This window comes from Rhinatrema bivittatum, chromosome 7 (assembly GCF_901001135.1).
Source record: "Rhinatrema bivittatum chromosome 7, aRhiBiv1.1, whole genome shotgun sequence".
In the NCBI taxonomy this organism is placed as follows: domain Eukaryota; kingdom Metazoa; phylum Chordata; class Amphibia; order Gymnophiona; family Rhinatrematidae; genus Rhinatrema; species Rhinatrema bivittatum.
The window spans coordinates 39,214,292-39,238,352 of record NC_042621.1 but is presented as its reverse complement, the minus strand read 5'-3'; the positions used below and the strand labels follow the sequence as shown (position 1 = coordinate 39,238,352).

The 24,061-nt window shown below is 47.4% G+C and overlaps 1 protein-coding gene across 5 annotated transcripts in view; it reads left to right on the top strand.

The window, feature by feature from the left end:
- Nucleotides 1–24,061, top strand: part of PMFBP1 (polyamine modulated factor 1 binding protein 1) — a 1,053,891-nt gene that overhangs the window by 148,167 nt on the left and 881,663 nt on the right. The gene's annotated exons all lie outside the window — the stretch shown is intronic.

The window sequence follows — 24,061 nt, the reverse complement described above, 5'->3', positions numbered from 1 at the left end:
TGTAAAAACGGTTTTTATTGAGATAAACAACAGCAAGCAAAGAAAACAAATAGAAGAAAAAAGGTAACAGGTCTCTTTGTAACCAAGGAAAGCCATAAAATCACTCATTTTTGTTTCAGAACAATCCCCTCCTTAGAATGAGTGCCCAACCCCAATTTCCACCCTCCTCCCCCCCCCCACTCCCCCTCTTTCTCTCCCATGGCTTAAATAGATTAAAAAAAACATATATAGTGCTATCTAACTTAATAGACATTATTCTCTGCATATAACCAGCATGTCAGGAATTAAATTAATTTAAAATTAAACTACGTGGACGGTGCGGCAATGTTTGAATGTAACGCCCCCAGATATGTAAAAATTTCCGTTTATGGAAAGGTGAAGTTCTTGCCAACGTCGCCTCCAGCTGCATCAAGTCATAGAGTTGGTTGCACCAGGTCCAATAAGAGGGAGGATCTGGTGAGTGCCATTGCAAATGGATGATTTTTTCCCCCACACATAAGGCCTTACACAGAAACATATGAGGCCCCCGTTGTCGGACCTGCAAGGGAGGATGAAGCCAAAAAGGACTAGTTGCGGTCCCAAAGCCAAAGTAGTTGATAATAAGCCAGATAAATATTGCAACAGACGGCCCCAAAATCGCCGTATAATATAACAGCCCCAAAACATATGAAGTAGGGTGCCCTTTTCTCGGTTACATTTCTCGCAACAAGCAGAGGCACCTACTGCATAGTGAGCTGCCCTGACCGGAGGGACGTTGGCGAGCCACAAACATTTAAATTGCAATTCCCGGAGATATATATTTATGGCCACTTGGGAGATAGAACAGAAGCCTCTTTGAAGTTGCTCGCTGGTGACCAAGTTTGCAGCATCCCCTATTCCAGCATGAAGCCAGCAGCTCAAACATCCCTTCATCCAAAGCAGCAGTGAACTGTTTTTATAATAATGGGCCAAAGGAGGGCTTTGGGTCTTATTAATAGCAAAAAGTGCAGCCCTAGTTTAAAAATGCTGGGGCGATTTGGAATCAGGGAGCAGGGTATTAAAGTAATGTCGCAGTTATAGGTAAGAAAACACATGTGACTTCGCTAACTTATATTGCGCAGCGATGGAGACAAAAGGCAACAAACAACCCTCCGCAGCCATCACATTTCCCAGATGATATATGATCCCGCTAGAAGACCACTCCTGAAAGCCCGCTGATGAGAGCCAGGCTGAAAATCTGCATTACCACGAATGGGAAGGGAAAAGGCGCATTGTGATGGGAGAGAGAGCATGTGAGTAACCTGTCGCCATGCCCAGCAAATCGGGGACAGCAAGCGGGCCAGCAATGGCGAGACACTATGTGTCAGAGTAGTGGTTTGAAGATCATATCGGGTGTCCAAACATCCCAGTAAAGTTTGTTCAGTCGCCAGATTCACATAACACAATTCTCCCAGCAACCAATCCCGGGCCACTCGAAGATTCCAGGCCACATTATATAACTTCAAATTCGGAAGGTTCAAACCCCCCGTCCCCATCGCCCCTGCAGATAATGGAACTGAATGCGAGCCTTCTTCCCCCCTCCCCCCCCCATAAAAAGGAGCATATTCCCGTTCCAGGGCCCATTGATCCCGCCGTTTAAGCACCAAAGGCAAGTTTTGAATTAAATAAAGCAATTTGGGTAGAAGAATCATCATATATAAATTCACTCGTCCCAGCAAGAACAACGGGAGCGAGCGCCACGTAGTTAAATGCTTCACAGAGGAACGAAGAAAAGGTAGGACATTCAAATCATATATCCCATGTAGTTGATGCGAGAGATAAATCCCCAAATATTTAAAATGACCATTTACCCATTTCAAGGGGAACGAGCTCCCCCAACTAGTACATAGGGAATTCGGATAGGCCAAAGCCTCCGACTTCCCAACATTGAGTTTAAGACCCGATAAATGCCCAAAATCCTCAAAAAGCCGCAGGAGGGTCGGCAAGGATGAACCAGTATAGTTGAGAAAGACAAAAATGTCATCCGCAAAAGCAGCATACTTAAAAGTTTCCTCACAAAAATGCACACCCCGTATTCCCTGATTCGCCTGAATAGCCAGCAAAGGCGGCTCCAACTGCAAGAGGAACAACAAGGGTGACAAAGGACATCCCTGACAGGTGCGGCGGGAAATGCAAAAGGACTCAGAGTGAGAGGCATTAGCCACCAAAACCGCCATTGGGGAACTGTAGAGAAGTTGTATCTCATTATAGAAAAATCCCGTAATACCTATGGAGCGCAATATATAAAACAAGTAATCCCACTCCACGTGGTCAAAGGCCTTTTCGGCGTCAAAACTAATCATGAGGTAAGGTTTACCTACTTGCTGGCATAGTGCCATAGCGGCCATTACCCTCCGAATATTGCGAAGCCCATACCGTTCCTTACAAAACTGACTTGATCCGCTTTAATAAGAAGAGGCAGTAAATCAAAACGGTTGGCTAAGATTTTAGACAAGAATTTATGATCCACGTTAAGGAGTGAGATTGGATGGTAGATTCTGGACACATAGGATCTTTTCCCGGTTTCACAATTAACGTAATATGGGCCAGGTTTTCCCGCTCTGGGAAATGTGCGGCTTCTATTAAGGCATTAAAGGTACGAGTTAGCGGCGACAAAACTGAGGTAACTAAGCTTTTATAAAATTCAGCCGTGAAGCCATCAGGTCCCGGCGTCTTACAACGTTTAGCTTGTTTAATAACTAAGCGGACCTCATCTTCCGAGTTTGGAGCATTTAAAAAAGCCATTTGCTCTTTGGTTAGCGTCGGCAGGGAATGTTGCTGACAAAATTCAACCCTCTCCGATGTAGCCACATTAGTCGCTGAATATAAGTTCACATAGTAGTCCCTGAAAATAGAGAGTATAGTGGGGGTGTCCCGAGCAATCCCTCCCCCAGGAACACGGAGCGCCGTGACCCGGGGCGATGTCTGATGGGAACGAAGAAGATTCGCCAACATCCGACCAGGTTTATTAGCATATTGAAAGAGGCGGTACTTATAATATAAAATACTTTTTTTTGCATGTTGGTGTAAAGCTACGGTAAGGGCGCTCTGGGCAGAAAAATACTGCATCCTATTCACGGGAGTAGTGGCCTTGGAAAGAGTTGCCCGAGCTCGTGCCAAATGGTTACCCAATGTGAGGATTTGTTGGTTCAGCAGGGTCCAGCGGCGCACAACATATGCAATAATCTCCCCTCGAAGAACTGCTTTGGTAGTCTGCCAAAACAAGATAGGATCATCCATATGTTCCTGATTCATATGTACATACATCTCCCACTTCTCCTGTAAGTATTCCTGTAGTTGGGGATCATCAATTAGAAAGTAAGGGTATCGCCAGGAACGAGAGGACGGGGATTGTGGAATCCAATCAAGATCTAGCCAAATCTGGGCATGATCAGAGATCATCACCTCACCTATTTCTGCCGAATCAACCTTAGGAAATATGCTGGTGCTAATTAGAAAATAGTCAATCCGGGACTGTGAGGCGTGTGCGCAGGAGATATGAGTAAAGTCTCGGGCAGTAGGGTTAAGCGTGCGCCAGGGATTCATCAAATGCAAGGAGCATTCCAAAAAGCCAATGCCCCTCCCACTCGATCCAGCTTGTGTGGCAGTAGAGGCTCCCGTCCTATACAACTGGGGATCTTGTAGGCTGTTGAAATCTCCTCCCAAAAGGAGAGCATAATCCATATAAGGGACCAGCTGCCTATATATGACTTGAAAGAACTCAAGATTGGGATTATTGGGAGCATATAAATTAAATAGCACCACCGGAATTTGAAACAGCTCTGCAACCAGCATAATATATCTACCTAAAGGGTCTTTAATTTCTTGTTTCATCTGGAGTGGGCGGCTTTTATGAATCAATATAGCCACACCAGCAGAGCGCTGACTAGCCGAGGCATAATAAACCTCCCCCAACCAAGTCGAGCGCAATTTTTGGTGTTCCAGATCAGTGAGGTGTGTTTCCTGCAAGTTGGCCACCGTGGCAGATTGATTTTTTAAAACTGATAGAATTTTTTTCCGCTTTATTGGCGAATTAATGCCACAGACATTCCAAGAGAACAGTTGGAAGCCACACCTAGTCATTCCTGACAATCTCTAATTTAAAACGAACCAGTAAATATTTAAACCATTTGACAAGCAGGGACCCTCCCAGCCGAGGTCCCCACTCCAGATGTGTGATAGCATAGCATAAAATATACAGATGAAATAGCCAATACACATAAGAAGAACCCAATGAGAAGCCATAGGAGAAATATTCCCCCCTTCCCCCCCAACCCCCCTGAAACCCCTCAGAACTCATTACCTGATACCCAATTATAAACAGAGTCTCCAAGGACTCGCAGAGATCACTGCAAAGCAAACCGGTCGTCCCACCCCCCAAGGTATGGTAGGCAGAAATGGTGAACAGAGGAACTTGCACTATGATTACGGGACTACAAAAATCAGAACCCATATACATAGAGAAAAAAAAACCCAAAATTGAGAGATTGTACATAGTAGCCTGGAAGCACAAGGAATGTTCAGGCAGTTTACCACTGCGGCCGGCCTGACTCCAGCATCTATGGAGGTGGAACTCGCGATGTACTAAATCCTAGGGTAGTCTGAGTAGAGGAAGCCCCACAATAAAAAAAAACCCCCGATCAGGCTAGCAGATGAGTAAACGAATGCAAGCTCACAGGAAATCAGGGCCAGTGGACGTCCAATGGGAGCATATCCAAGGAGAGGAGAAGAAATAAACTCCCTCACACAGACTGTGGTAAATAGTACCATAAGGCTTGTAGGAGACAGCAAACCACGCTGACGAAACTGGGGTGGTCTGAACACAGCCACGATAGGCCTGAGAAAAGCGGAATCCGAACCAAAAGGGCACACAGAGTCGTTGAAGCCGGTCAAAAAAGAGCATGCAGGACGCACATCAGAAGGCACCAAAAAGAAGGCATGAACAAGAGAAAATGCCAGCAGAAAGGCCAAAACTCACACAACTCGCCAAACTGCAACTTGACGTTTACTCAGGACAGCTACACTGCTGACAAACTGCAGTAGTCTGGTCTGCCAACACGATCAGCACGTCTCCGACTGCTGGATTTGATCTCTCTCTCTCTCGGAGATATATGCTTGCGCCGATTCTGCGTCGGCAAACCAATGCGGGCCAGCAGCGGTAATCATTCGAATGCGAGCCGGATATATCAGGACTGCTTTTTCCCCCAGCGCATATAACTTAGAGCAAAGCGGCGCCATTTTTCTTCTCTGTTGCACCACGGCCGCCGAGAAGTCCTGAAAGATCAGGACCTTGTGATTATGATATTGGAGCGATTTGCCCGCACGAACAGCAGCCATGATCGCGGCTTTGTGAGAGAAATTAAGCACCTTTGCAATGACTACACGAGGACGATCTGCAGATGGTCGAAGTTGCCCCAGCCAATGGGCACGCTCGATGCGGAGCGGGCCCAAGGTATGAGAGAGGCCCAAAGATCGCGGCAACCAGTCTTCCAAAAAACCCGCCAACTTGGTTTCTTCCAAAGTTTCAGGCAAACCTACAAAACGCAGATTTGAGCAGCGGGACCTGTTTTCCAGGTCCTCAAGCTGCTCTGAGTGTTTGGCTAAGGAAGCTTTTTTTTTTTTTTTTAATTCTTTATTTATAACTTTTCTAATACATTCAGTATTTTAAAGCATTTAGGAAACATGTTAATCCACATTGGAAACAACTTTTACTAAGCAGAAAATAATTACTATTCAGCAATCATCTAATGGGTTAACCAAATCTCAGTACATTATGAGCATTGGGGGACAGAAATTAAAAGGAGTATTTTAGGAAATGTAACAAAAATCAAGCTTATCCTGCTAATAAAGCTGTTTCTTCCTTACTATCCTGAGTCCCTATGGTGCTTCTTGTTCTGGAAAAGAATCCAAATAAATTCTCAGTTGTTCAGGGGAAAAAGAATATAAAGGAATCACCCCCTCTCTTTAGAATACACTTACAGGGATACCTTAAAACAAATGTGGCCCCCAAAGATATAGCCTCCTGTCTCATAGACAAAAAACCTTTTTGTCTCTCCTGAGTAATCTTAGATATGTCAGGAAACATTTGGACCTTACTGCCATGAAAAACAGAATTTAAGTGTTTAAAATAAGAAGACATTAATTTACTTATATCTTGTTCTGTTATTAAGGAAACTATCAATGTAGAAAAATCTATTATTTTTATGGCAGAAGATTCCAAAAATGTGGTTAAATTTTGAAAATCAATAGGGGGAACAGCCGACTCATTTCTACGATTTAAAGCATTATTAGGAGGCAAGAAATAAACCTTATTAATCAAAGGAAAATGCGGTTCAGTCAATTCCAATGTCTCAGCAAGGTATCTTTTAAAGGTAACAATCGGTAGTTCTCCCATTACTCGTGGAAAGTTTAATAGCTTCAAATTCAGGCGACGGTTCCAACTCTCAATCATTTCCAATCGACGAGAAAGAGCTGCTCTATCTTTTATGGTTGCCACATTGAAATTTTTTATATGTGAAATGTCTGTTTCTGCTTTAGCAACCACTGTCTGAATCGATGATAGGGTATTATCTTGCATTACTATTTTTTGATTCACTTGCAACATAAATGAGTCCAACTTTCTATTGCATTCCTTAACAGCCATCGATAAACCAGCAGTCAGCTCCCACAGGGATTCAAGAGTTACGACAGCCGGTCTTGCTGGAACCTCAGGTTGTTCCCCAGGTGTTAAGGGGTTAATTCCAGAGTGAGTTGAAACTGTAGAACCAGCGAGAATTGTAGCTTCTTCCCCCGCAGATTCCTCTCTGCTTCCTGGTTGAATTGCTCCCTCTAACGAAGCCGTCTGCAGACTTGTGCCGCTGACATCATCAGTCTGCGACTCCTGCAGGGCTTCAGGGGTCGAAGTTCCTCTGTGTGCTGGCGGTCAAACATCGGGGGACTGAGGGAAACCTCCGTCCCAGGCGAAGCTGCCTCTCCCCCAGGCACGTTCGCAGCGGGAAACACCTCCCTGAAATTAACAGCTTCCTGAGACAGAAAGGTCGTTATCAGAGCCTGCTCTGAAAGTTGAGTGGGAATAGAGGGGAATACCCTCACTTTCCCTTTCCGTTTCGGCGGCATCTAAAATAGAGGAAACACTTTCTAGCAGAAAGGTAAGGAGCTGCTCTGGTTCGTGCCTCAGTCAGGAAGCCATCTTGTCCCCCCAAATGAGCTGTTATGGCTAAGGAAGCTTTAATGGTAGAGAGGTCCAAAAGCATGGACTGGTGGCCATCTTGCAAATGTGATACATGTTGCTCTGTGTCTGCAACTCACGAATCGTATGCCGCCAGCGATGCAGATAACTCAGTAAGCTTGGCTGAGATAACCAGCAGTTCCGGACGGATAATTTCTTGTATTGCGGATTTTATCTTGGCCAGTGCGGGTGTCATTGCCGCATCGGGGGCCTTGTCGGCATCTTCGGTGGGAAGATCAGTCGGGCGGCCCCACTCTCGTTATTTTTCCTTACCCTTTTGCAAGCGAGAGGTCATGTCAAAAGCCGAGGATAAACTCTGGTAGTTGCCCGACAGTTGAGAGAGGTAAATTAGAGCGTTACAAGTCCTCAAAGGAGATAGATGGGGTCAGATGAGCAGCGAGGGGAAGCCGAGAAGGGAAGACATGTCTGATCCCTTCACTGCATCACGTGATCTCCCCATGACAGTCTTTAAGTAATTAATTTAAAATGTAATACAGAAGCAAGTTACTACTTAAAGATTTAAATATTTTGAGCAGAATTTCCCAAGAAGTTCACTGTAAGAGTATCTCTTCCATCCTACTTTCCTAGCCAGTCTCCTTTCACTTTGCCCTCTCAGGCCTCATCTCTTCCATCTGCCACTATCTCTCCCCTCCCCCTCTAGGCTCAATCCCTTCCACTCTGTCTTCTCAGTACTGCCTCTCACACAGGCTCCCTCTGTTCCTCTCTTTCTCTCTTACACACACATATACACACACACACACACACAGTCCTTCTCTCTAGTTCACATACACACCTCTCATACAGGCTCCCTCTCTCTTGCAAACCATATATCCCCTCACACAGGCTCCCTCTCTCTCATGCACAAACACATACTCATCCCCTCATACAGTCTCTCTCTCTCTCGCTCATACACACACACACACACACTCTCTCTCTCTCTCATCCCTTCATAAAGGCTTCCTCTCTCTCTCTTCTACACCCCCTACACTGGTTCCTTTTCTCTCTCACGCATACACTCTCACATAGGCTAACTATGTGTCTCTCTCTCACACCCCCCTGCACACTGGCTCCCTTTCTCACTCACCCCCCTTCACACAGGCTCCATCTCAAACAAATAACCACCCTCACATATACATAATCACTTTTTCACATGCACCAGCACCCAATCTCTCACACACACATACACACTCCTTCACAATCAACTCGCATGAGCTCCCTTTTTCTGGCATCTACATCCACGCATCCTCACATATGCGCTGTCTCTCACTCCCCAGGCTTTGCAGTCTTACACATACATACGCAGGCTTACTCTCACCGGGTCCTGCTTCATCTTTGCCATGAGTGGGAAGGCCTCTGCTCGCAGTATGCCAGGGCCTATTCCATCTTCGCCGTGAGCGGAGGCTGTCCCTCTTGCGGCAAAGATGAAGGAATCCCAGGCTTGCCATGAGCGGAAACTGTTCCACTTGCGGTGAAGAAGGAGCAGGCTCTGGCATGCCATAAGTGAGCCTGCTCCATGTTTGCTGCAAATGGGATGGCCTGCCAAATTCTGCGCAGAATCTGCACAGCTGCGCAGGAAGGTAATTCTGCACTCTGCAGTAGGTCAGAATTCCCCCAGGACTAAGTGAAAGAACTTATGGCATGGTCAGGTGAGTCAGTAATATGGAAACATGATGGCAGAAAAATACTATATAGTCTATCTAGTCTAATCTAGTAAGTTAGTTGAGATAAAATAGCATATCACAGGCACTGAAGGAGAAAACATCTTTTCTCACAGGACAAACAGGATGGTTGTCCTCACAAATGGGTGACATCGAGGATGGAGCCCAACCACGGAAAACTTCTGTCAAAGTTTCAGGAACTTTGACTGGCCCCTACTGGGCATGCCCAGTACGGCACCAACCCTGCAGCCAGCAGGGGTCTCCCTTCAGTCTTCTTTTTTCCGCGCAGCAGTAGCCACGCGGTCAAAGAGCTCTTAACCACGTTCCTGAAAGGAATTCTTCAATTAAATTTCTGAAGAAAATTTGCCCCTCAGGGGTCTCCCTTCTTCAAATTTTTCACTCCGCGGAACTTCGGTAAGTTTTTGCCGTCGTTTGGTCGACTACCGTCGAGTTTGGCCCTCGAGGCCCGTTGGCAGTCGACAGTCCCGCGGCTAAATTTTTGGCCTATGGCCATGGCGTCTGGGTTCCATCGGTGTCCGGATTGTACCCGAACTATGTCAATCACAGACCCACATAGAGTCTATGTTTTGTGCTTAGGAAGCGAGCATGATGTCCTGACTTGCACCAAATGTGCCCTAATGACACCAAAAGGTCGCAAAGCCAGAATGGAGAAGATGGGACTCCTTTTCCATGCTCGTACCCCAACGCCATCGATTGCATCGACGTCATCGGAACCGGCACCGTCGAAGTCTCATCATCATCGACAGCCCTCTGGTGACCGTCCGCCATTGACGACTTCACGGCCATCGACTCCTGTCCCTTCCCCTGATCATCGAGGGGATCGGAAGGACAAACATCGCCATCGACGTCATAAGTCTCGGCCCGTCGAGGAACCGATGTCATCGGCCTCCGCACTGTCTGAGCCTCCGCCAAAGAAGTCTCGACCAGAAGTGGCACCGTCCACTCCTGTCTCGCAGACACCGAGGCAACCCTCACCCCTCCGGGGTTTGGGAGCCGTAATTCCACCATTTCTCTGGCGGATTGACAGTACCTGTGCTTCCTGATAGAAGGGAACCCCTATCAGTACCGGGTGCTGCCCTTCAGCCTTGCATCTGCGCCCCATGTTTTCACCAAATGCCTGGTGGTGGTCGGGGCCTATCTTCAGAGGCGAGGGGTTCATGTCTTCCCTTACCTCGATGATTGGTTTATCAAGAGTGACTCCAGGCAGAGGGGCAGAGTGTCTTGTGAGTCACAATACGAGTTTTGGAATTTCTGGGTTTTCTGATCAACTATCCGAAATCCCATCTTCAGCCGTCGTTACAACTGGACTTCATCGGGGCCTGGCTGGACATTGTCCAGAAGAAGGCTTTTCTACCACATGACAAGGCGGAGAGCCTCGCTGCTCTCACCGGGTACTCTCCAGTTGCTCCCATCTCTCAGCGCGTCAGTTTCTCCACCTGCTGGCTCATATGGCAGCGATGGTGCACGTTACGCCATTTGCTCGAATATGCGCAGGGCTCAGTGGCCGTTATGCTTCCAGTGGTGTCAAGCCACCCAGGATCTATGGCTTTGTGTCCTGATCACCACTCCCCTTCGGCAATCCCTCGCATGGTGGGCAACCCTGTCAAATCTGGAAAAGGGGATGCTTTTCTGGAACACGCAGCCCCAAATTGTCTTCACCAAGGATGCGTCCCATCTGGGTTGGGGAGCCCATGTTGCAGGCTCAGAGTCTTTGGTCCTTGCAGGAGACACAGTCCCAGATCACCTTCCTGGAATTATGGGCAATCCGGTACGCCCTGCATGTTTTCAGAGAGCAACTGCCCAACAAAAGTGGTCCTTGTTCAGACCGACAGTCAGGTTGCCATGTAATATCTGAACAAGCAGGGAGGAACAGCATCGTACACCCTCTGTCAGGAAGCAGTCGAGATCTAGGCATGGGCCATTGAGAACGGCATTCTCCTCTGGGCAGTGTACCTCCCTGGGGTGGACAACTTACTTGCGGACTCCTTGAGCCAGGTCTTTAGGCCTTACGAGTGGCCCCTCAATCAAGGGCTAACGAACTGCTTTCGCTTGTGTGGATGAGCAGAGGATTGGTGTCAGATGCCTTTTCGCTTCACTGGGGCACTGGCCTGCTATACGCTTACCCTCGCCTTCCATTCATCTCAAAAGCAGTCCAAAAGCTCCAATAGGAAAGGGTACCATGATTCTGATCGCAGCGTTTTGGCCTTGTCAGGTCTGGTTCCCACTTCTACGGGAACTGGCCTCGTGCTCCCTGATCTGGTTGGGAACTGCTCCGGACCTAATCTCTCAAGACTAGGGCAGGCTCTGCCACCCCAACCTCCAAGCCCTGTCTCTCATGGCTTGGATGTTGATTGGGTGACTGTCCAGGCTTTGGGCCTTTCGGAGGATGTATCGCGCATCCTTTTGGAGTCCAGGAAACCATCCACGAGAAAATCCTACAATCTCATGTGGAAGTGGTTTTTGGCTTGATGTGTGGGACACGGTCTGGATCCCTTCTCTTGTTCCCCACCGAAGCTTTTGGACTACCTGTTGCACCTCTCTTCAGACCATGTCAGTGAGGGTTCACCTTAGTGCCATTGGGGCATACCGTCAGGGTAGGGATGGTGCTTCATTTCCTCCCATCCACTTATGGGGCAGTTCATGAAGGGCTTGTTACAATTTAAGCCCTCGACTTGGCCGCCAGTGGTCTCCTGGGACCTCAGCATCATCCTGTCTCAGCTCATGAAGGCTCCCTTTGAGGCACTGCGGTCCTGTGACCTGAAGTACCTATCCTGGGAGGTCATCATCTTGGTTGCAGTTACTTCAGCGTGCAGGGTAAGTGAGCTGCAAGCTCTGGTGTCATACGCCCCTTATACAAAATTTTGTCATGATAAGGTGGTCTTGCGTATGCACCCAAAGTTCCTTCCTAAGGTGGTCATGGAGTTCCATCTCAATCAGTGAATTGTGCTGCCTTCATTTTTTCCAAGATGCATGCTCATCAGGGTGAACGGGTTCTCCACACTCTGGATTGTAAAAGGGTTCTGGCCTTTTACATGGAACGGATGGCGCCTCATCGCTTATCCACTCAGCTTTTTGTCTCCTTCAACAAAAACAGATTGGGGGTTGCTGTATCTAAGCAGACCATATCCCATTGGCTTCTGGACTGTATTTCCTTCTGCTATGCTCAGGCGGTCTTACAGCTTGAAGGTCATGTCAAGGCTCATTCCGTGTGAGCCATGTCAATCTTGGTGTTTCACTTGAGTGCAGTCCCCATTCATGAGATTTGCAGAGTGGCGACCTGGAGTTCCATCCACACGTTTGCCTAGTATTGTCTGGATAAGGATGGCCTGTGGGTCATTCGTTTTGGACAGTCCGTCCTCCATAATCTCTTTCAGCCATGAAAACCCAACTCTTCCTCCGTGGGCCCTATCCTTGGGTGTAGGCCTGCTCCTCTGGTTATTGTAGCTCTAGTTGTTGTGCACATTGGCACCTATTCTCTGCTGCACATGTTGGGAGCGGCCTGGAGCTAGATAATCACCCATGTGTGAGGACTACCTTCCTGCTTGTCCTTGGAGAAAACAGAGTTGCTTACCTGTAACAGGTATTCTCCAAGGACAGCAGGATGTTAGACCTCACGAAACCTGCCCGCCACCCCGCAGAGTTGGGTTTCTCTCGGTTTGTTATTTTATTTTTCGCAAACTCTGTTATAAAACTGAAGAGGGAGCACGCATGGATGGGCTCCATCTGAAGATGTTACCCATGTGTGAGCACTAACATCCTTCTGTCCTGGAGAACACCTGTTACAGGTAAGCAATTCTGCTATGTGCATAAGTAAAAATTAATTCTAAAAAAAAAAAAAAAAGCTAAAAGTTGATGTTTACTATCGGCTGATGATTATACATAAGTCAAAAGAAGGTATTTTATTCCGGGAGTGCCTATTATGATGGCCATATAGATGGTGTGAACACTTGATTTTGGAAAGTTATTTCTTAATGACTGTGTCTATATGTCCTCCTTGCACTGCACCTCTGTTATATCACTGAATGTTTGATAAACATTACAGTAGTGTTCAAAGACATCGCCGGTTTGAGATAGTTTTTTATATCATCTAGTGACATTTTTTACATTATTGTAAGACATTACCAACTGTATACATTTTTAAATGATTTATGAAAAGCCTTTCTTAAAAATAACAATTAACATTGGCATATAATAGAGTACGAGTAGACCTAGCAAATATGGCATAAAAATATTTCTGTTCAGAGGATATTAGTATGAGTAATGTAAGACTTGAGTTTTGTGTACCACATGCTTCTCTGAGGACAAGCAGGATGGTTGCCCTCACACATGGGTGACATCATCAGATGGAGCCTCAATGTAGAAAACTTATGTCAAAGTTTCTAGAACTTTGACTAGGCACACTGAGCATGTCCAGCATGCCCTATACCATGTATACATGTGGGGTCCCTCTTCAGTCTTTTCTTTTCCGTGGAGCTGTAAGCCTTGTGGTGTGATTGAGCTCACATTGGCTGTTTTTAGTCTTGTGGAAAGCTTTTTTGCTCTTTGCATTTTTGCCTTTTTTATTTCTTTTGATTCCATCGCTAGGTCCTTCTCGGTGCCTTCCCGTAGTGTCTCTAGTCAGGTTTTTGGCATGTTGGGTAAGTTTTTTCTTTTGCGGTCAGTTCCCTCGATGGTGACAGTGCCTCGGTGCCTGCCACCATTGCTTTTGACTTTGCTGCCCTTTTGTTTCGTCCCATCATGGTCACATCTGAGGGCTATGTCTATCACTGATCCTCATGAAGTATGTATCCTCTACATGGGGGCATCACATGACATCCGGGGTTGCTGCTTATGCCACCAGATACCCCGAAGGGACATCTACTTTGACTTGGCAAGATGGATCAGTTCTTCAGGTTGAGGAAGTCCAATCCATCGACATTGGCATCGAGGGACCTTGGAGCTGCACCTATGGACACCATGCCATTGATATTGGTGGGACTGTTGGTTCCATTGATGCTGTCTGCGGATAGGAGGGCTAGATACTGATTGTTGTCTATCTCCTTTGGGCCATGGAAGCAGGGTTTGTCATCTATAACCTTGGCCCTGGGGAAAGACTGGGTTGAGCATCAAGGGAATCCTAAGAAGCATCGACACCAGTTCCTGTTGATATACAGTGCCGGGCACAGGATGCACTGGCTTTTGCTGCGATGCCCTAAAGCAATCTCGTGGTGAGGAGAGCCCATACTTTATTGGTGCCATGGGTCCGCGACTGTCTCTACCAGACCTGGTGCCAGTCACCTATCCCCCTCATGGGTCCGAAGAAGATCTGGCCATCCTTCTTTCCTCCCAGTCGTGTTGGCATCAGCACCATTTGAAGAGTTGTTGGAGCGCCGAGTCCAGCTGGTGCTAGAGCGGGCACTGCAGGGCCTTGGTCCTGTGGCACTGATGGCACCAGACCCAGTGCTGCCCTTCCTCGTACCGCTTCTGGAGAAGCTCCACATCCTATTTCAAACTTTTGACAGAGGAGGATGCCAGGCACAAAGTGCTTGAGATCCTCCAGTTCATGGAGCCTCCTGAGCAGATTGTGGAGGTCACGGTACATGAGATCTTTAAGGAGTTGCCTCCAGTTAACAAGGCGGCAGAAGGGGTCTACCTCATCTAGAAGGTTTATGGATTTGATAAGCGTCAGCTGCCTCACCAGTCAGTGGTAGTTGAATCCGCTCTTAAGAGGGCAAAGCACGCTTGGACCCATTCCTTGATGCCCCTGGGGAAGGATCACAGAGCAATGAATGCTCTAGGGAGGAAGGTGTTCCAAGGCACCATGCTTAATGCCCACCTCGCTGCCCACCAACTCTACATGAGCCAGTACTTGCAGAACATCTGGAAGCAGGTGCAGGGTTGGCTGAGCAGCTGCCTCCCCAGCAGTAAGACACCCTCATCTCGTTGTTGCACAAGGGTCTGAAGTGTGGAAAACACTAAGGTCTGTGCGACCAATGATGTTTTCAAAACTGCATTGAGAGTCTCTGCAGTGGGAATTGGCATCCGCAGAATGGCATGGCTGCTAGCTTCAGATCTCCAACTGGAGGTACAGAAATGACTCGCTGATGTGCCATGTACTGGAGAGAATCTCTTCAGAGATAGGGTGAGGGATGCTGTAGCTCAGCTTCTGGACCACCATGAGACCCTCCAACAACTTTCTGCCAGTACTGTGGACCCGTCCTCCTCATCCAGGAGGCCATCAAGAAAGGGGCCAAGGAAATACTATCCTCCGCCTCCTTGCTGCCATCAACAGCATCTGGGCTCAACGGCTGTTCCAGGCAGCAGAGAGCCCTCAAACCCCCAGCCAGCTCCTCATTCAACTCTGGGGACAGGGTTTTGACTGGACTGCAGAGAGTGTAAACCAGTTGCCCGTACCCAGGATGATGGACCCTCCGGTCAGGGGCAGGCTGCAGGTCTTTGTGAACCAGTGACTCAGTGCAACCTTGGACCAGTTTGTTCTGTCCATAGTCTGCCAAGGCTACCATTGTAATATATTGGGTGTCCCGCCAAATTGCTATCCCTGCCCATATTGGGGGCCGGTAATGCATCAGGAGGTGCTACAAGTGGAGCTCTTCTCCCTCCTAAAGACCAGAGTGGTCGAGCCTGTACCACCAAGGCAAAGAGGGCGGGGATTCTACTTCAGGTAATTTCTGATTGGAAAGAGAACAGGAGGATTCAGTTACGTTCTAGACCTAAGGGCCTTGAACAAGTTTCTAAAAAGAAAAAAGTTCAAGTATGGTTTTCCTGGGCACCTTGATCTCCCTTTTGCAAAAAGGGGACTGGCTATGCTCTCTTGACCTAAAGGACACATACACTCATATCGAGATTGTCCCATATCAAAGGAAGTATCTCCGATTTGTGGTGAGAACACAGCATTTCCAGTACCAGGTGTTGCCATTCGGATTCATGTTTGCCCCACAGGTCTTCACAAAATGCCTGGCCGTGGTGGCGGCGCACCTCTGCAGACTGGGAATGAATGTCTTCCTGTATCTGGATGATTGGCTGGTCAAGAGCACGTCTCAGCCAGAGGCTCTTTACCATTTGGGTGTTGGAGTCACTAGGGTACATTCTCAACTCCCTAATGTCCGATCTGAGCCCATCACCTCAATTGGACTTCATAGGAGCTCTGCCAAACATGGCTCAAGCCAAGACCTTTCTGCCCTGTCAGAGGGCCATGGCCATGACAACTATTCTGGCAGAGATTCAGAGCCAGCAGGTGTTGGCCTGGCACATGTTGAGGCTGTTGGGCCATATGCCCCCAATCGTCCATGTTACTTTCTTGGCACGTTTACATATGTGTAGAGCCCAATGGACCCTGAGGTCACAGTGGTATCAGGGCATTCAGTGCCTCCAGGATGGCATCCAAGTCACCAGGTCTCTCCCAGACTCATTGTCCTGGTGGAGGAGGGGGGGGGGGTGGACTTTACAATCTGGAACAGGCGATCTCATTTGAAAGTCTCTCCACTCAAATTGTCCTAACCACAGATGCCTCTACTCTGGGGTGGGGGAGTTCGTAGATGGGCTCAGCACCCAGGGTCTTTGGTCCACTCGGGAACGCTCTTGTCAAATCAACTTCCTGGAGCTTCGGGTGATCAGGCTATGGGCTTTCAGAGATCAACTGTTCAATAGAGTTGTCCTGATCCAGACCGACAACCAGGTAGCCATGTTGTTTGTCAGTAAGCAGCGAGGCACGGGATCATACCTCCTGCGTCAGGAAGCGGTTCTGATCTGATCATGGGTCCTGTCCCATGGGATGGTGCTCAAGGCCATGTACTTTGCTGGGATGGAGAACGTGGTAGATGACAGGCTGAATCGAGCCTTCAAACCCATGAGTGGTCCCTGGACCAGGGGGTAGAGAATTGGATATTCCTCCTCTAGGGTAGCCCAGATGTAGATCTGTTTGCATCCCCTTGCAACAAGAAGATGCTTTGGTTCTGCTCCCTCTATAGGTCAGACAGCAAACCAAACTCGGATGCCCTTGCCTGACATTGGGGCAAGGGTCTTCTGTAAGCTTATCCTGTGATTCTCTTAGTGGCGAAGACTCTATTGAAGCTTTGTGAGGACAGAGGGAATATGATTCTTATAAAGCCCCTCATTGACCAAGACAGGTCTGGTTTCCAGTCCTGCGGGAGTTGTCCATCTGGAACTGATCAGTCTGGGGACTTCCCCGGATCTCATCATGCAAAATCGGGGCAGGCTGCAACATCCCATCCTCCAGGCCCTGTTGCTCACAGCTTGGATGTTGAGAGGTTCATTCTGCAGCTACTTGATCTTTCAAAAGATGTGTGTCAGGTCTTGGTGGCTTCTAGAAAGTCTTCTCCTAGAAAGTCCTACAGACTGAAGTGGAGGAGGTTTTCCATGTGGTGTGAGCAGAAGGCCCTATATCTGTTTTCCTGTTCCACACAAAAACTGCTTAATTAGTCTACACCTATCAGAGGCTGGATTGAAAACCAATTCCATTTGAGTTCATCTGTGTGCAGCTAGCGTATACCACTATGGTGTAGACTGTATGCCTTTCTCTGTATAGCCTATAGTTGTATGATTCATGCAGGGCCTGCTTCAGTTGAAGCCTCCTGTAAGGCCTCCTGCTGAGAATTGGGACCTTAATGTGGTGTTAGCTCAGTTGTTGAAAGCTCCTTTTGTTCCTCTGTGACATGAAGTTTCTGACCTCGAAGTTTATATTTTTTTGGCGGTCACTTCAGCATGCAGGGTCAGTAAGCTCCCGGCCTTAGTGACTTATGCACCTTATACTAAATTTTATCACTAGAGGGTGGTCTTGTGTACGCACTCTAAATTCCTGTCTAAGGTGGTGATGGATTTCCTTCTTAACCAGTCAATCGTCCTGCCAGTTATCTTCCCAGGCCCTAATTGCACCACAGCGAATGAACACTGCACAGTTTGGACTGCAAGCGAACAGAAGCCCATAGATAGTCCACCCAACTTTTTGTTTCTTTTGATAAGAATAGGTTGGGCGTTGTTGTTGCTGTTATTGGTGTTTGGGTGGATCCTTGGACACTGTGGCAGCTGACCACGCCCACGGGGGGCAGTCCCGTGAGGGACCACAGTGTCAGGCTAAACTCCAGACAGACAAACACAGAATGAATCTTTTATTAAACAGTATATGGAACTACCAGAGGTGGCAGTAGTGAGTAGTGGTTGTAGAGCCCGGCTGGGCGCGTCTCTCACAGGACGCTGGAACAGCGGATCCTCTGTTGGCAGTGCTGTAGTGGAAAAAGAGACAGAGTTATGAGCACACAATAGAATTAGCATTCAGAGTCCCAAGTAGAATAGGAGATCTCCGAGACAGGGAGAGCAGACCCTCGAGGAGCGAGTACCTGATCCCTTAGAGCAGAGAGACTCAGTAGCGTTGTACTCACTAGCAGTAGCAGAGATTCCACTAGACGAGAGGTCTGGCACCGGAGCAGAGGGCAGGCCCTTGAGGAGCGAGTACCTGATTCCGGCGAAGCAGTACTGTAGAGAGAGGGGTTTTCTGTACTCACAGATGGTGACTGTAGTTAGTTCTTCCAAGTAGAAGGTAGAAGTTGCAGGCAGCGACATAGGGAACATGGACTCTCGAGGAGCGAGTACCGGTTTCCTGATAGCACCTGAAAGAAGCAGAGAGGCCCCGAGGAGCGGGTACCCCATTAGTGACCCCGAAGGGTAGTAAGAGTTCCAGTAGAGAGCTGGAGTGGCAGAGTAGTTTAGGAACGGAGAGTGAATCCCATCCATACAAGTTTCGTTGCTAACTCGACAAGCTAGCAAATGTAGTAGGCAGATATACCCTGGAGTCGTGACATCAGAACAGGGGGACGCCCCTGAGGTTCGCGCCAACATGGAAATAAAGATGAGGGCGGCATGCGTGCGCACGCCCAAGAGGTACCTTGAAGGAGAATGGCGGGAGGCAGCACCATAGCCGGTCCGGGAACACCGGAGAGGTTGGCAAGCAGACGCTGCGGTGGCCATCAGTCCAAGGTGAGCGGGAGGAGCCGCAAGTAGAGAGAGGTAGGCGGGCGAAGCTGTCGAAGACCAACTGACACAATAGTTGCCAAACAATATCCAATTGGCTAGCAGATTGCAACTCCTTCTGTTTTGCCCAGGCGGCACTGTATCTTGGGGGTCATGTCAAGGCTCATTCTTTCAGAGCCATGGCAGCATCAGTGGCCCCCTTGCAAGCAGTTTCCATGGAGGAGATCTGCAAGGCTGTGATGTGGAGTTCTTTCCACACATTCACATCACATTACTGTCTGGATAGGGATGGCCGCAGCAGTAGGTCCTTCGGAACTTGTTTGAGGTATAGAACCAATTCTCCCAGTCTAGGGCTCATTGTTTGGGTTCAGGCTGTCTTCACCTCTGTTACCAACAGCACCAGTATTGTGCCCGTTGGCACCTGGTTAGGTGTCTGTTTGTCACCTTTTGTGTTGGGGAGCAGCCTGTAGCTAGATATTTACCCATGTGTGAGGACTACCATCCTGCTTGTCCTCAGAGAAAGCAGAGTTGCTTACCTCTAACAGGTATTCTCCGAGGACAGCAGGATGTTAGTCCTCACAAAACCCGCCCACCATCCTGCGGAGTTGGGTTTCTCTTAGTTAATTCTATATTATAAGACTGAACAGGGACCTGCATAGATGCATGGTATAGGGCATGCTGGGCATGCTCAGTGTGCCTAGTCAAAGTTCTGAGCATCGGGGCTCCAACTGATGATGTCACTTTTGTGTAAGGACTAAAATCCTGTTGTTTTCGAAGAACATGTGTTATAGGTAAGCAACTCTGCTTTATGCATACACACACTTTCTCTCAGGCACACATGCTTATACAGAAACACTCATATACTTGCTCTCCATGTATAGCAGGTGGGCAGGATGTGATTCCCTGCCACCGTGGGGCCTTCTTTAGTTGGGCCACCAGACAGTATGCGATCCTCCTGCAGCTGTGGTGCCTGCTCCATTCCATTTTGGCTGCCGGGCAGGACACAGTCCCCTGGAAGATGTAGTGCCTCCACTAGTTGGGCCACCGAGCTGGATGGGATTCCCCAACAACTGAGGCCTTCGAGTTGGGCCAATGGGTGGTATGGCATCTCCCAGCAACCAAGGCCTTAATCTTACTTTTCTCTTAGTATGTGGCATTACAGAAAGTGGAAAAGAGAGAAAAAACAGAGGTATTCACGGAGAGAGCATCTCATTGTGCACTCTAGAGCGCGGCCATCTTGGTCTCCCCCTGTTGTACACTTTTAAGTTTTGCAGCTGCACCTTTAAGTTTTTTTTTCTATTTTCATTATTTTATCAAAATTTCCCTTTTGAAAATTTAGTGATAGAGCTGTAGATATACATATTGTCCCCCTTTCAGTCATTAGTTCAAATTTGATCATGTTATCACTATTGCAAGTGGCCCCACCACCATTACCTCTCTCACCAAATCCTGTGTTTCACTAAAAATTAAATCTAAAATAGCTCCCTCTCTCGTTGGTTCTTGAACTAATGACTCCATGAAGTAGTCGTTTATTCCATCCAGGAATTTTATGTTTCTAGCATGTCTAGCAGTCAATATTTGGGTAATTGAAATCTCCCATTATTCCTTTACCATAAGAAAAAAATCAGCAGAACCAGGGGTCACGATTTGAAGCTCCAGGGAGGAAGATTCAGAACCAATGTCAGGAAGTATTTCTTCACGGAGAGGGTGGTGGATGCCTGGAATGCCCTTCCGGAGGAAGTGGTGAAGACCAGAACTGTGAAGGACTTCAAAGGGGCGTGGGATAAACACTGTGGATCCATAAAGTCAAGAGGCCGCCAATGAAGAGTGGGTGACTCGCCAGAATGATGGCTACTGCCTGGAGACAATAGACAATACCCTTATTCAATAAACATACACATGGTTACTGTGACTCCAACATCACTCTAAGCTTCAACAGCAAGAGGAAATGTGGAAAAAAGGATTTGCACTCACAAAGACGGGAGTAGCTGGCTTGTTACGGCGGTTACTACCCCAAACCAAATATCCAAATTACTACCTCCACCTTCCTCTATTCCTGATGCCTTTCAACTAGCTTGATCACTCCATTCTTATACTTCACTTCAATGCATATCCAGCATAGTTCTCTGCTTCAACAGCAGGGGAAAAGAAAAACTGTTACTTCACACATCCAGCAGAGCTCTCTGCTTAAACGGCAGGGGAGAAGAAAAAAGGGTTCGCACTCACAAAGCGGGGAGTAGCTGGCTTGTTACGGCGGTTACTACCCCAAACCAAATGTACCTGATACTTCACTCTCGACGCATATCCAGCATGGCTCTCTGCTTCAACGGCATGGGAGAAAGACTGATACATCACAAATTTCCAGCATAGCTCTCTGCTTCAACGGCAGGGGAAAAGAAAAACTGATACTTCACGCATATCCAGCATAACTTCAACGGCAGGGGAGAAGAAAAAAGGATTCACACTCACAAAGCGGGGAGTAGCTGGCTTGTTACGGCGGTTACTACCCCAAACCAAATGTGCCTGATACTTCACTTTCGATGCATATCCAGCATAGCTCTCTGCTTCAACGGCAGGGGAGAAGAAAAAAACTGATACCTCACGCATATCCAGCATAGCTCCCTGCTTCAACGGCAGGGGAGAAGATAAACAACCAATAAGGGCTGTATAATATAATCTGGGTAAAAACAAATAAGCATGGGTGTAGCTTGCTTATTGCGGCGGTTACTACCCCTACTACCTCTAACTAATCAAGCTAGATATTTCACTTGGATGCAGCTCCATCACCGCTCTCTACATTAATGGCGGGGGTGGAAGGGAATTAGAACCAAGAGCTAAGAGAAACAGATAAGTATGGGAGAAGAAATGAGGGAAGCTTGCTGGGCAGACTGGATGGGCCATTTGGTCTTCTTCTGCCGTCATTTCTATGTTTCTATGTTTCTATGTTTCACTTCCAAATTTGTTAGCTTCCCTGATCTCTCTTAGCATTTTTTCATCTGTCTTATCATTTTGGACAGGTGGAAATTAGTATACTCCTATCACTATACTTTTACCCAACACACATGGGATTTCTACCCATATAGATTCTACTGAGCATTTATTCTCTTGTATGATCTTTATCCTGTTGGACTGTATACCCTCCTGGACATAAAGTGCTACACTCCCACCAAGTTGATCTTCGCTATCATTGTGATATAATTTGTAGCCTGATATAGCACTGTCCCATTGGTTATCCTCCTTCCACCAGGTCTCTGAGATTCCATTTATGTCTATGTCATCATTCACTGCGATACATTCTAACTCTCCCATCTTACTACTTAGACTTCTGGCATTGGCATTCAGCATTTCAAAGTGCATTTTTTCTTGGATTAACAACCTGCTTTTCAGTTGATATGGATAATTTAGAATTCTTTAGCTCAGGTGATTCTTTACTTATAGGCACATGGACTACTTTTGCTTTTATTGGAACCTCTCTGCTGACATGCCCTAACTCTCCTGTTTCATTAGTATCCTTCAAAGATATGTTCCTCTGAACCATACACTGCTGAGTGACTGTCTGATTTCCTCCTTGTTCTAGTTTAAAAGCTGCTGTATCTCCTTTTTGAAAGTTAGTGTTAGCAGCCTGGTTGCATTCTGGTTAAGGTGGAGCCCATCCTTTCAGAAAAGTCTCCCCTTTCCACAAAAGATTGGCCAGTTCCTTACAAAACGGAATCCCTCTTTCCTGCACCATTGTCTCATCCACGTGTTGAGACTCTGGAGCTCTGCCTGCCTCTGGGGACTTGCATGTGGAACAGGGAGTATTTCAGAGAATGCCACCCTGGAGGTTCTGGATTTCAACTTTCTACCTAAAATCCTAAATTTGGCTTCCAGAACCTCCTTCCCACATTTTCCTATGTCGATGGTGCCCTCATGTACCATGACAGCTGGCTCCTCCCCAGCACTGTCTATAATCCTATCTATTTGTCGCGTGAGGTCGGCCACCTTCGCACCAGGCAGGCAAGTTACCAGGCGGTCTTCATGTCCACCAGTCACGCAGCTATCTACATTTCTAATAATCGAATCACCAACTATGACTGCTGACCTAACCCTTCCCTCTTGGGCAGTAGCCCTGGGAGACTTGTCCTCAGTGAGAGAGGACAGTGCATCACCTGGAGAGCAGGTCCTTGCTACAAGATCACTTCCTGCTGTGCCAGGGTGATACTGTCCAACTGGTAGACATTTCTGATCCAAGAGAGCACCGGGGCTGTCTTGGATCAGAAAGGCTACTGTGTCCCTGAAGGTCTCATCAATTTACCTCTCTGTCTGCCTCAGCTCCTCTAGGTCTGCCATTCTAGCCTCCAGAGATTCGACTCGTTCTCTGAGAGCCAGGAGCTCTTTTTACTGGGTGCACACATGCAGTCTCTCACTGGCGGGTAAAAAAATCATACATGTCATACTCGATGCAAAAGTCTGGAAAGCCCCCCTCTTGCTGCTGGACTGCTGCCTTCATCTTAATTTTGTTGAATTCCTAGTTAAGGTTAAGTTGCTAAGGGAGTTGGAATTAGAGAACTTTAAGAACCTGACTTATTTTTACTGAGAAAGTGTCTCTTGCATAAAAATCAAGGGTTGAGCGTTGATTTTCACTCAAAGGATTGAGAGGATTGAGATCTGCGCACCCACCGGCGTGCACTTCTGGTCCTCTTCTACCTCAAAGGGTGAGGGGCTTCTGGAAGCTGGGGCTGTGGAGCTCGAAGCCCATCTAGTCTACCTATTCACACTTTAAAAATCCCTTTTTCTTCTGTAGAGACCCTCTGTGCTTTTTCCATGCTTTTAGGTTTTTGTGTGGGTGGGGTACTGAGAAATTAGGGACTTGGTAACATGAGTGGTGTCATGTAGTAACTACAGAGAAGAGATAATATATGTGGTTATACAGGGCTCAGAAAGCGAACAGGTATTCTGTATGCACTGGCAACTTTATAGAAACATGTATTAAGAATTTGGGATAGGCAATGTGTGTGTGGATGCAACAATGAGGAGGAAGGAAACAGATTGAAAGATTTATGGGAAGATGAGGGAATGGTAAGGGCAAGCAGATATGTCTTCCTTTGTGACACAAGCATTGTTTTGACTTTTACTCTAAGGAGGAATATGTAGGTGCATATCTTCTTCAGTA